Below are 12,620 nucleotides of genomic sequence, written 5' to 3'. Positions count from 1 at the left end.
ACACACTATCTAAGTGCTGTGAAGTGTGTAAGCCTGATGATTCACAGACCTGTGAACAGACCCCTGGACTAATAATACACTATATGTTAATAAAAAAAATTTAAAAAAACACACACTATCTAGACTATTTATACTATTTAAACTATTTATAGACTATGACTATTAATAAGAATGTGGATTATAAAAATAGCAAAGACTTTAAAGTATCTAATTTTTAGAAAAACAGTTAATTTGAGTACATTCATACTATGGAATTTTATATAAACATTACAAGTGAAGAGATAGATCTGCATATCTCACAGTATAAAAATTTTTATACCAGGGTGAATACAGGTCTCAAAGATGTATTAACTAAGAAGAGCAAATCACCTGATAAGATTGAATGTATGATCTTGTGTATGTATTACATTGTGTGTGTATGTTAATGTTCCTATACATGTTCATGATCTGAAGTATTTTATGTTTGACACTAAACTATAGTTACCTAAGGCATGTTCAGTCATATAGGTCAGGGCTATAGCATCCAAAATATTAAAGGTGGTTCATTAAATTTTAGTTCATATTCTATACTAATCTTCAAAAACATACTTTATCTTTCCTTGAAATTAAGGATAAACAAAAACACCAGTAGCCACCTCTATAAGAACCACTTATCATACAAAATACATTAACAAACAAGGTTACTTATTCATAACAGTCTGTGCAGTTCTCCCTCTCCCATTAGCCCTCCTTGTAGCTCTACATTGCCCTAATTAAATACTTAATTTTAGCATATTTTTCATATCCTTAAACTTAAAACTTTCTCTCAACCCAGAACCCTGCGGTTGGAGTGTTCTAGCTAACACAGGGCACTAGCTGAAGAAATTTTTGAGAGTCTAACCTTTTTCTGCCTGGTCTGACTCCTAGTCAGTGTTTTCCTAATGATATTTTGGGTATTAACAATGATCCCCAAGTCTGGCTATACTTTTGAATCATCTGTATTGGGAGCCACCAATAGCTGTCAGTAATTTAATTTTCTAGCTGGAAGGATATTTTGAACTGAAGTTTCTTTTTCTTTCTTTTTTTTTTTTTTAACATCTTAAAAATCATTGACTTTCAGTTATCTGAGGGACTTCAGATTACCCTTCAATCACTTAATTTGACAAATATTAAAACTGAGGTTCAGAGCAGTTAAGTGTATTTTCCAAGGTCACAGAGCAAGTTATCGGAAATCATTGTTACATATATCAGGACACTCTCCTGCCTTGTTAGCTACAATCTAATGAGCACAATTTAATCTTTCTGTGATCCTTAGGGCTTTTGCAGGGCCTGCAATCATTAAGAACATCAGTGATTAGCATATAGGAAAGCGAGCTGAAAGATGGGTTAGTGTTGGAATTTTTTCCCCTCGTCTCTTAATATTTAAGACGAGGATTAGTTTCCCCACAACTACTCTTCTTGCCAGTTTATCCTTTTCTCCTAAATACAAATTTGAAAAATAGAGTGTTTTTAAATACCAAAGAAAGTTCACAACCGTCCATGTTATGGGAATTTGACCTTCTGTTGCTTTTTAATTTAACTTCATAGAATTTATAGTTACCATTTGTAACACTGACTTTTGGGAATCTGTTCAGTTCCTTTAGCTCTTTGCTCCTTCAGATACTCTTTTACAATCTTTTCCCAAATAATTAGTTTTTTCTTCCAAGACAACAGGTAGTAGTTGTGGTCAGGCTTCTAAAAAAGGGGACGCCTGGGTGGCTCAGTTGGTTGGACGACTGCCTTCGGCTCAGGTCATGATCCCGGAGTCCCGGGATTGAGTCCCACATCGGGCTCCCAGCTCCATGGGGAGTCTGCTTCTCCCTCTGACCTTCTCCTCGCTCATGCTCTCTCTCACTGTCTCTCTCTCAAATAAATAAATAAAATCTTAAAAAAAAAAATAAATAAATAAATAAATAAATAAAAAATAAAAAAGTTCAATGGACCCAAAATCTAACACTTTTATTCTAACTCGGGGTCTCTGCTAGTCGAGAATGCTTGTGATGATGAAGGATGAGGACCTATGGGAAGATATGTATCTAACTCTCCAATGTAATTTTTCTAGAAAATACAGAAGAAGGAAGGGCAAAATTTATTTATAAATATATTTTTCAAAATAGACTGGCATTTGCAGCTACATGCAGAGGTAAATATATAGTTGTATTCACATACTTATCTTTGTGGATACCAGCTAATTACAACAGAAATGGTCCATGTTTTCGTTTTAAATAGACAGAAAAAAATAATTTTAATGAATGTTGTAAAATAGATTTATGAAACGTAATGGTTTCTGTGCCTGAACTTTTTATTTGTAAAAAAAAAATAAATAAAAATAGCTTATCTTTTCCATCACTGAAAAGAAAAAAAAAAAAAGATTTGTTCACATATGCTGAGATTTCATCTGCTAAATCTCAGATAGGTTTGCCAGATGTTGGGCTGCGAGGCTCACACCAACTCAAGTAAGTAGGCATTACGAACCTGTACCCATCAACTCAACTTTTGCTCTCTCAGATTTCCACTTCTTTTTAGTTATTAATTAATCCCCACCTCCCTGATCCTTCAGGGTCATATGAGTGCTATAATTGTTGTAATTATTATGTATGAGCACCTGCTTGGCGCAGGAGCCTGTGTTCTGTGCTACCGGAGACACGAGGGGCCCATAAAAAGGTTCCCACCCCTAAGACCATGTGAGAATTATTTGGGTCAAACTTAGGATGGAAATTAAGAAAGCACATTTCTTCCTCTTTCATGGTATGTAACTTCTCATTTCTTGTATTCTTCGCCTGTCAACAAGAGGTACTTCTAAAAGGCAGCATTTAGAGACAGTTTTAACTCGGATAACTAGTACGAAGGTATATGATAGAATTTAACATTTGCGTTTTTGCCAAAGACAATTAAAGGATATTAGCCAGCTTGAGTCCTTTAGGGTGACAAACTTGATATATTAATATCCACACTTTCTATTTAACCCTTTTAGTCTGTCAGTTGAGAGTCTTTGAATCAAACTTGATAATGTTCACATAAAGGACAGTTTAGAGTTTAGAGTAAATTAGATCCTTACATGAAATAAATAAATTAGATTTATCTATTTATTATTATTTATTTATTTATCTAAATAAATTAGATCCTGTCATGAATACTGTTGTATACCTTCTGCCTTTTGGAACTGGACATACATGGAACTTGGTACAGTCTAGAAAGTTACTTTAAAAATCCCAACCATAGGGGCGCCTGGGTGGCTCAGTGGGTTAAGCCACTGCCTTCGGCTCAGGTCATGATCTCAGGGTCCTGGGATCGAGTCCCACGTCAGGCTCTCTGCTCAGCAAGAAGCCTGCTTCCCTCTCTCTCTCTCTCTCTGCCTTCCTCTCCATCTACTTGTGATCTCTCTCTGTCAAATAAATAAATAAAATCTTTAAAAAAAAAAAAAAAATCCCAACCATAAGTGGACAGAGACACTCCACAGAAGATTGAGGACCTAGCAGTCAAGACTAGAAAAATCCACCTGCAAGTAATGGTCTTGGTCTATTTTTCTTTTACGTCATCCATTTATAAGTCATAGCATTCTAATCAGCAGAGAACAATGAGCAATTGTGCCCAGTGTATAGTGGTGAGGGGATGAGCAGGTCTGTGAATGAATAATCAGTGATGTGACTGAAACCCACAGGACATGACACAGACGGAGTGGCTAGGTCTCAAAGGACTGATTGCAGCGGTGTTCCTGTGGTCTGAGAATGCTAACGCTGGGCTGTTTCTTGACCATTTAGATGCTTTAGTTTGAAAAGGCGCTTAAAGGGGCACCTGGGTGACTCAGTGGGTTAAAGCCTCTGCTTTCGGCTCAGGTCATGATCCCAGGGTCCTGGGATTGAGCCCCATATCGGGTTCTCTGCTCAGCAGGGAGCCTGCTTTCTCCTCTCTCTCTCTCTCTCTGCCTGCCTCTCTGCCTACTTGTAATCTCTGTCTGTCAAATAAATAAATAAAATCTTTAGAAAAAAAAAAAAAGAAAAGGCGCTTAAAGCGTTAACTGCTGTACATATACACTATTTTATTCCTTAATCCAGAGAATGGAAAGGGGAGGGAGAGAAACAAGATAACTCATATACAAAATTTGTATCAAAACACTTGATTATGAGACTCTTTGGAGTTGAGAACTCTGGCCATAGTATTGCTCAGTTAAGGGACTGTTTCAAGTTACCCCAGGTAAACCACCTGAGAAAACAATATGTCCTCCCACAATCCACCATTAATGAGTCCTGCTCTGAACCCACTCTTTCACTTGCCTTGACTGGTATGTGCTCAGTCTTTTACAAAAGACTTTAGTCTGAGTCTCTTGCTGAACTTCAGAATCTTTTTAGATTCAGGAAATCAAGTCTTCCGCTTCCCGCATACCCAAGGCCATTCTTTATTTTTGCTTCACACTTCCTGACTTAACTTTTTTCTTTCTATGAAAAGACTCATGTATACTGAACCCTCATGAGCAATACTCTTTTTTTTTAATATTTTATTTATTTCTTTGACAGAGAGAGATCACAAGTAGGCAGAGAGGCAGGCAGAGAGAGAGAGAGAGAGGGAAGCAGGCTCCCTGCCGAGCAGAAAGCCCGATGCGGGACTGGATCCCAGGACCCTGAGATCATGACCTGAGCCGAAGGCAGCGGCCTAAACCACTGAGCCACCCAGGCGCCCTGAGCAATACTCTTTAAGACCCAGTGACTACAATAGTGTTTTCCCTATTGTAGAAGCTCACTATGTATTTATTAAATGGATGAATGAATCCAAATTTACGATATCATATATTCAGCAGTTACCAGATGAGTACTCTCTTGTTGGAGGCACAGTTCTAAGTGCTGGAGGAGATGAGAAACTTGAAGTGTGTTTATAGAGACATCAGCCTGGCTTCCTTAGACCATAAGGGTAACCCACGTTGCTTCTGCATATAATCCTTAGGTGGATCACATCCTCTTCCTTTTTAATTTCCACCTTCCTCTCTGACATGGTGCTGAAAGGACATGGCTTTTGAACACAGAAGCACAGAATGAGCTAAAATGAAGACTGTGATCTGATATTCTACCTACCAACACTTGCAGATTGATGTAACTTGTGCATCTAAAAGGTAAAGGAAGTTTCCCAGAATTATAAGGCCATTTTTTGGTGTTCATTGTAGAATCTTCAATGTTTCACATCTGGGTCCTAAGACGCTGAGGCTCCTGCCCTTCTCATTGTTTTTTTTCTGGAACCTGAGTTCTAATTCCTAATGGTATTGGCTTATATTAGTGACTGGGTAACCCCTCATTTTCTTTAGCCAACAAACTTACAGAAACTGTGCCTATGGTTAGCCTTGCTATGCCAAAAAGCTCAGTGTTCCTCTGGGCTCTGTGGCTTCTTTTCCCTCCTGAAGCAAAAGGGTTGCCTGTGCTCTGATTCAGGGACACATCTCAAATCCTGTTTATGAATCCTTACTGATCAATGAATAAATTGTTCCTGTTTGCCAGGATGTGCTCTAATAGTTTGGGACTCTGGCTTGGAATTTTAGAGATCGAACACAATCAGCATGGTGTATAAACTCTTAACCTAGGGGCGCCTAGGTGGCTCAGTGGGTTAAGCCGCTGCCTTCGTCTCAGGTCATGATCTCAGGGTCCTGGGATCGAGTCCCACATCGGGTTCTCTGCTCAGCGGAGATCCTGCTTCCCTCTCTCTCTCTCTGCCTGCCTCTCCATCTACTTGTGATCTCTCTCTGTCAAATAAATAAATAAAATCTTTAAAAAAAAAAACAAAAACTCTTAACCTAGAGTCAGTCTACCTGGGTTCTATTTTTAGTTCTGCTAGTTATTTCATGGAAATATGAGGAGGACATCTAGCTTCTGGATGTCCCAAATAATTACCACAAAATAACGAATTAAGTTTAGTTAATCATGTACAGTATATGCAGATACTTATCCATCTTTATCTATGTGACGGGGATGGATTCTGGTTCCAGATTTAACTAATTAGGGCTGAAAAAACACTGAGGTTTTTTCACCTGTGTCCTCGGAATAAGAGGGCAGAGTAGCCATGCATATGTGACATATTTTTCAATCCTGAGTATTTTTATTTCACTAATGTCAAGTGTTAATCTGTTTCTTTTTAAAAATAATTACAACTGGACTCCGAGAGATCATACCTCTTGGACAAGGTTGTGTACAGAGTATGTAAATATGTATTTCCATAGTATGGACTTCAGTGTGGAATATTGCAAGGTAGCCATAGTTTTGTGTTGTTGATGTTGTGGTTGTTGTTTCTTAACGTGGATTAGTTATCTCTACTCTTCCATTCTATATACCACAAATAAAAAGAGCATAAACAGAAATTCTATTAAGAGCATCTTAAAAGAGATTCCTTAGTTTAAAAACAAAGGTAATGAGGAGAGAAGGAAGAAAAGGTGATCAGAATTGGGCAAGTGGAAGCATTTTAACATACAGCTTCCTGCAAAGTGGCAAAAGGCAGAGACACAAACATAGGGATGGTTCCTCAGGGGTCAGAATGCCTCACGCTGCCTTAGCTTTTGGTTTTGCAGCTGCTTAGTTATGAGCCAGCAGCACCATCTAGAGGCACAGAGCAATCCTGCACATGAAGCAAACAACGGAGCCCATCTACTTAATTTGAGCAATGGCAAACCATTGCTTCATTTTTCAATATGTATATATAGCCCCTTACAGAAGGCCTGCAAAGGAATTGCTTCCCATTCCCATCAAAAGATGACTGCAGAGTTCATTACTGGGAACACTCAAGGCTTCACTTCAGAAGCTAAGACTTACCTCCACAACTTCCCTACTGAGAAGAAAGCCTCTGACTTTCAAATTAGTTAATTCATTCCATATATCTAACAGGATACCTGCCATGCCTCAGGCTTTGTGCTAGGCACTAGGGGACACTGACAAGGATATATTACTGACTGGCCCTCTATACCCCTAGCCTGTGTATCTACACCTAACCACAAGGATAAATCTTCTGTCTTCTCCTTTTAAATGGTTTCTGAGAACTGAAAGTAGAAATATTTTAAAGCAATCATTATATTTCAAAAATACTTGTTCTGTACAAAACCTCCAGAACATCTTGTGTGAAATCATAGGGGTCCAACAGTCTTAAGAGCAGTCATTATCAAACTTTGGTGTCCATGAGAATTACCTGGTAGACTTTTTATTACAATACAAAATCCTAAGCTCCAAGCCCCAGACATTCTAATAATGAAAACACATGGTGTGGCTCAGGATATTGTATTGCATCGATATGTTTATCTGGTTTTTATAATGGAAGTGAGAAATGGGCCAGGCTTTCAAAGGAGAATGCTCTAATTTTTATTTGCCAGGAAGCTAATGCCAGCACCACAAACCAGAGGTATCTTTCCTTATATTTTTCTTATTTCCTTAACTGCCTTTATCTATTGTTTAGACTAGAGAAAACCTAAGAGCCACACCCATACTATAGTTCAGCAGTGAGTGCCAAGTTTTTACTTATGATCCCTTCTCTTTACATTATAGCTCCAATTGTCACAACTGGGTCATGGCTACATACTTAATTAGAATGATTTTAAGAATCATTCTGTTAAAATATAGATCCTTAAGTTTATGAGTATCCACATTTTGATCTAGGTTTTATTTACATGAAAACATGCTATAGAAGAACATTTGCACAGTAAGCCCCTTGTTGGATTAAATTGGGAACCTATTATATTAGCAAACTCACAGGTGTGAGGTTGTGTGGGTGCAGGAGAGCTGAAAATTAGAAACTTGAGTGGATTTCAATACCTAATTCCACACCAAACATAGGCAAGTTAGAGCTGGGGAAAAAAAAAAAACTAAGTTGAAGGCAATTTAGCTTTCACTCTTTTTCATTTCAGCAGCCCCTGTTTTGAAATATGTCCAACTGTAAATCTTTGGGATTTAAGGAACTAAGCTTTTCAAAAGAAACTTGTAAGAAATCTGTGATAATAAATATCTTTCATGTATCTTCTCTTCTCTGTTCCTCCTTGCATTGCCATGGAAAAGGTCCCCATTATATCTCAGTGGAACAATAAAGTAGCTTAGTAATAATGACATTCTCAATCTTCCAGATCCCCATATTTAACTACCAGATCTCCATCAGGACAATCTTTCTACACTGTTGATCTGATGGCATCACTTGCATAAAATCTTCCAAGGTGCTGCACTGATTCAAGAAACAGAGTCTGAAATGGTAGCACTCATTTGTGATTTCACTTCATGCCTAGTTCATGGATCTTAACTCCAACATGAATGCCAGGCATGCTGAAGACCCCAATTATTATTATTTTTTAATGATTTTATTTATTTATGTGACGAGGAGGGGAGGTGGGATGGTAGAAGCAAAGGGAAAGGGACAAGCAGACTCCACACTGAGCAGAGAGCCTAACATGGAGCTCCATTTCACGACCCGGAGATCACAACCTAAGGCGAAATCAAGAATTGGCTGTTAACCAGCTAAGTCACTCTGGCACTCCTGACGTCCCCAATTCTAACAACTCCTTTCTGTGACTTTACACCACACATTTTATCCTACTAAACTTTGACTTGTGGTAATCACCAGGATAATTTACTTCAGCCATTATCTGCCCAATGGAACAGTGTTCTCAACTCTTCATGAGTTTAGATGGCCCCTCTCCTGGATTTCTCAGAAACCTATACATTCTATCATCACAGCAGCACAGAACAGAAATGAGGTGCGGGACTTAACCCTAAAAGTCTTAAAAACCACAGGATTTATTATTCTTACTTGCAATTATCATTAGAATTCATCAAAGTTATTCATCAAAGTTCATCAAAGGCAGAGAATACAATTAACCTTATATTCCCTTATTTTAATCTCAGTAATTACTTGTTGAATGTGCTCATGAACATTCCTATATAACTCTATTTACCTAAACACTAATAATCCTGAAACAATTGAGATGATTTTCTATAGGGTCAAACGTATTAATAAATAATTTGATCTGTGACTATTATTGTCTAAAAATCAAGTTCTAGAGATACAAATTCAAAGGGGAAAATATGACTCAGGGAAATATTGAAATCACGATGGATGAAAGATACCTTAGTTCCAAAAAAATATTATTTAAAAATTATAGAATTAGTAATGTGTTGTTTAATTATTTTGGAGTTATTTATTTTGAAAATTAAATTATAATTGATATAATTTTAATTTTTATTGGCATAATTTGGACTACAAAATATATTTTTCTTCTTGCATCCAGATTCACTTGTTAGAATATCCAATTGCTCTGGGTAGCCAAAACCAGTCAGAGTATAGCTATTGTCATTTCAAAACATATTGTGAGAGATGGAGCCAACATCTCATCTGTTAAAACAGTCCTGTTTCAAATGCATCTCAAGAATACAGAGTCAGCCTTTCTACTGAAGAACAGGAAACCCCATCACTGGACAACAATATAAGCATGTATGCAAAACTTGGGCTTCTAAATGCCTCCTCTCTGTTGGATTTGAAAAGAAGGCAATGTTGATAATCCCTTCATGCACATTTTAAAAAGGAACTATGACTTTAATTTTACAACATGGTATATTTTATATTCTTTAGGCTCTTGCTGGCTGTGAATCTGAAACTAATGCTAATTGACATTTTTGGATGTTTCTTCCATCTCCCTGCCTCAGCCCTAACCTCAACTGTCAAATTTCTCAGTCTTTATCCCCTTTTCCTAGCCTTTCCCAGGCTACCCTTCCATCTGAAGTACCCTTTCTCTCTGAGCTTCCTGACCAATGCCTATTGTATTTATAGAAAAGCAATTTGGCAATATGTATTAAGACATTAAATATGTTCATATGTATCTTTGCATATTCATTCTACCATAATAATATGGATACAAAAAACCCTATAAGTAACAGAGATGTTTAGGGTAGAGTTAAAACACATTTTACTTTATAAATTCAAAATAGCAAAAAGATAAGGTAAATTAAAAATTTATTAATCCTCAGCATAGAAAACTAAAAAGTCATGAAAAATTTGTTATAAAATAGCCAAATGCTAAGTTGGCAAAAAGAAGACAAGAGATGTGGCAATATATTAATTTAAAAATTAACAGAATACATAAGTATATAAAAATTAAAAAAAGAAAGAAAAATCATAAAAAATGTTGAGAATTCTCACATGGTTACTTATGGGTCTTTGACAATGAGTGATAATACTTTCCTTCTAGAATTTGCCCCCAATTTTCCTTTTTTTTTTTTTTTTTGAGGTTTTATTTACTTATTTGACACAGAGAGAGACAGCAAGAACAGGAACACAAGTAGGGGGAGTGGGAGAGGGAGAAGCAGGACCCTAGGATCATGACCTGAGCCCAAGGCAGACAGTTAATGACTGGGCCACCTGTGCCCCCAATTTTCTATATTGAACAGCTGTTACCTTTATAATGACCAAAGGGAAACAAAGAAAATACTATAATGAAATTAAGATACAAAGCAATATAGGGCTTTAAAAATTGTGTAGGGTCAGAATATCAAATTAACATCAAACTCAGATTTTGTGACCTAGTCCCAAGATGCTATTTGCATATCTGTGCAACATATTTGTATCTATTGCCAATCACCCTCCCCATATTTGCCTTTCTGGACCCTTCATTAGCCACTGGCCAGGTCATTTCTTAAAACGTTTTTTTTTTTTTTCCCTCTGAGGATGAATGAATGTGCTTATTAACTGTTCTTTGGGTACATGTGGGATATGCCATATCCTATTGAAAAATGTCTAAACTATTGGACGCCAGCACCAGAATTAAAATATCTTTGACATTTATTAAGGTGCCTGGACACAACTTGTTTTATCTCACTGAGCTGGAAGTTTGTCCAGTAAAAATGGGGGTAATGCATCATACCTTCTAGTGTTACAAAGAACACAGGTTTAAAAAAACTTAAAAAGTGGGGGCACCTGGATAGCTCAGTTGGTAAGTGGCCAATTCTTGATTTTGGCTCAGGTCCTGATCTCAGGTTCCTGGGATGGAGTCCTACAAGGGGCTCTACCTCTCAGCACGGAGTCTGCTCAGGATTGTCCCCCGCCTCTCCCTCTGCCCCTTCCGCCACTCATGCCCTCTGTCTCTCTCTCTCTCTCTAAAGTAAATAAATCTTTTAAAAATTTTTTTAAAAAGTGAACACAAGTAAAAGTCTCTAGCATAAAGGAGATCTTTCATTAATCAATGAAAGTTCTATCCCCTTGCTCATTGGGCCCACTGTACATTTAGGGTCCAGGTTTTTTTTTTTTTTCTTTTCTTTTTTTAATTTTATTTGAGAGAGGAGAGGTAAGAGAGAGCACATGTGCGCAAGACTGAGTGAGTGCACACGTGAGATGGGGGAGAGGCAGAGGGAGAAGCAGACTCCCTGCTCGATCCCAGGACCCCAGGATCATGACCTGAGCCAAAGGCAGACACTTAACTGCTTAACCAACTGAGACCCCCAGGTGCCCCACACAGGGTCTCTGCATATTTTCCATTAGCAGGTAGAGAACAGGTGTGAAATAGGAGCAGCTCCACCAAACTGCAGATTCTGATTCTTGAGGGACTTTCGGGACTACTCTTGTTCCTTTATTTTATTGTATGCACCCAGAATCTCACAAACTAAGAAAAGAATTGCACAGCAATAAAAGCTGAAAATGCAATGATACAGTTACAAATACTTTGTCAGCATAGATCAGAGACTTGAAATAATATTATATTAATTTTTTATTTTGATCCTCATAGAAATCTTATACGGAAAGCCAAGAGGACTTAAATTCCCACTTTATCAATGGGAACATTGATTCCATTTGCTTTTCTACGGGCTCACAAACCAGCCATGGTGGTAATAATGCTCTATCCATAGTAGTAATAATTATAGTAGTAACTGATAGCAATAGCAGTGATGATAACCAGAGATAAGTGTTTTCTATTTGTTCACCTCTGCTCATTGTTTAATATGTACTGACTCATTTAAAACAACTAAATTATGTACTAGTATTATTCCCATTGGGCCAATGACTCACCTAAAGCACAGAAAGCTTGAGTCAAGTATTCAAGGCTGCCTAGCTAATAAGTAATGACACCAGATTCAAACCAAGTGTTTTAATCCTAAAACTTCTGCTGTGGTACCTCTCCAGACATGACGGTATTAGAATAAACTTCAATCTAAGACACAATGGAATGTCAAGATGAAATAAAACTGCAAGGAAAATAGCTTAATAGATATGAAGGGAGCCAGACTACACAGGTTTGAAATCCAGGGTTACTTACTGTGTGACCATGAACAAGTGGGACTGTTTGCTGGAACTTCAGTCTCTTCCTTGGTGACATGGAGATGACAGTAGCACCTATGGTATAAGGATGATATGTACCACATTAAGAGCTGACATACATTAAAATGCTATTTTAATATCACCTGGGTGGCTCAATGGGTTAAAGCCTCTGCCTTCAGCTCGGGTCATGATCCCAGGGTCTTGGGATCGAGCCCCGAATCAGGTTCTCTGCTCAGTGGGGAGCCTGCTTCCTCCTCTCTCTCTGCCTGCTTCTCTGCCTACTTGTGATCTCTGTCAAATAAATAAATGAAATCTTTTTTAAAAAAATAAATAATAAATAAATAAAATGA

The 12,620-nt window shown here is 37.6% G+C and overlaps 1 long non-coding RNA gene across 2 annotated transcripts in view; it reads right to left on the bottom strand.

Annotated features, from left to right (window-relative positions):
• LOC125089521 (uncharacterized) overlaps positions 1-12,345 on the bottom strand; it is a 98,728-nt gene extending 86,383 nt beyond the window's left edge. For both annotated transcript variants that reach the window (XR_007123965.1, XR_007123966.1), the window contains exon 1: positions 12,269-12,345. This is a non-coding gene — a long non-coding RNA (uncharacterized LOC125089521). The remainder of the gene's footprint in view (positions 1-12,268) is intronic.
• Between the last annotated feature and the right edge of the window lie 275 nt (positions 12,346-12,620).

This window comes from Lutra lutra, chromosome 17 (genome assembly GCF_902655055.1).
Source record: "Lutra lutra chromosome 17, mLutLut1.2, whole genome shotgun sequence".
NCBI classification, from domain to species: Eukaryota; Metazoa; Chordata; class Mammalia; order Carnivora; family Mustelidae; genus Lutra; species Lutra lutra.
Note: the sequence above shows the minus strand (reverse complement) of the source record. Positions and strands in the feature narration are given on the sequence as shown.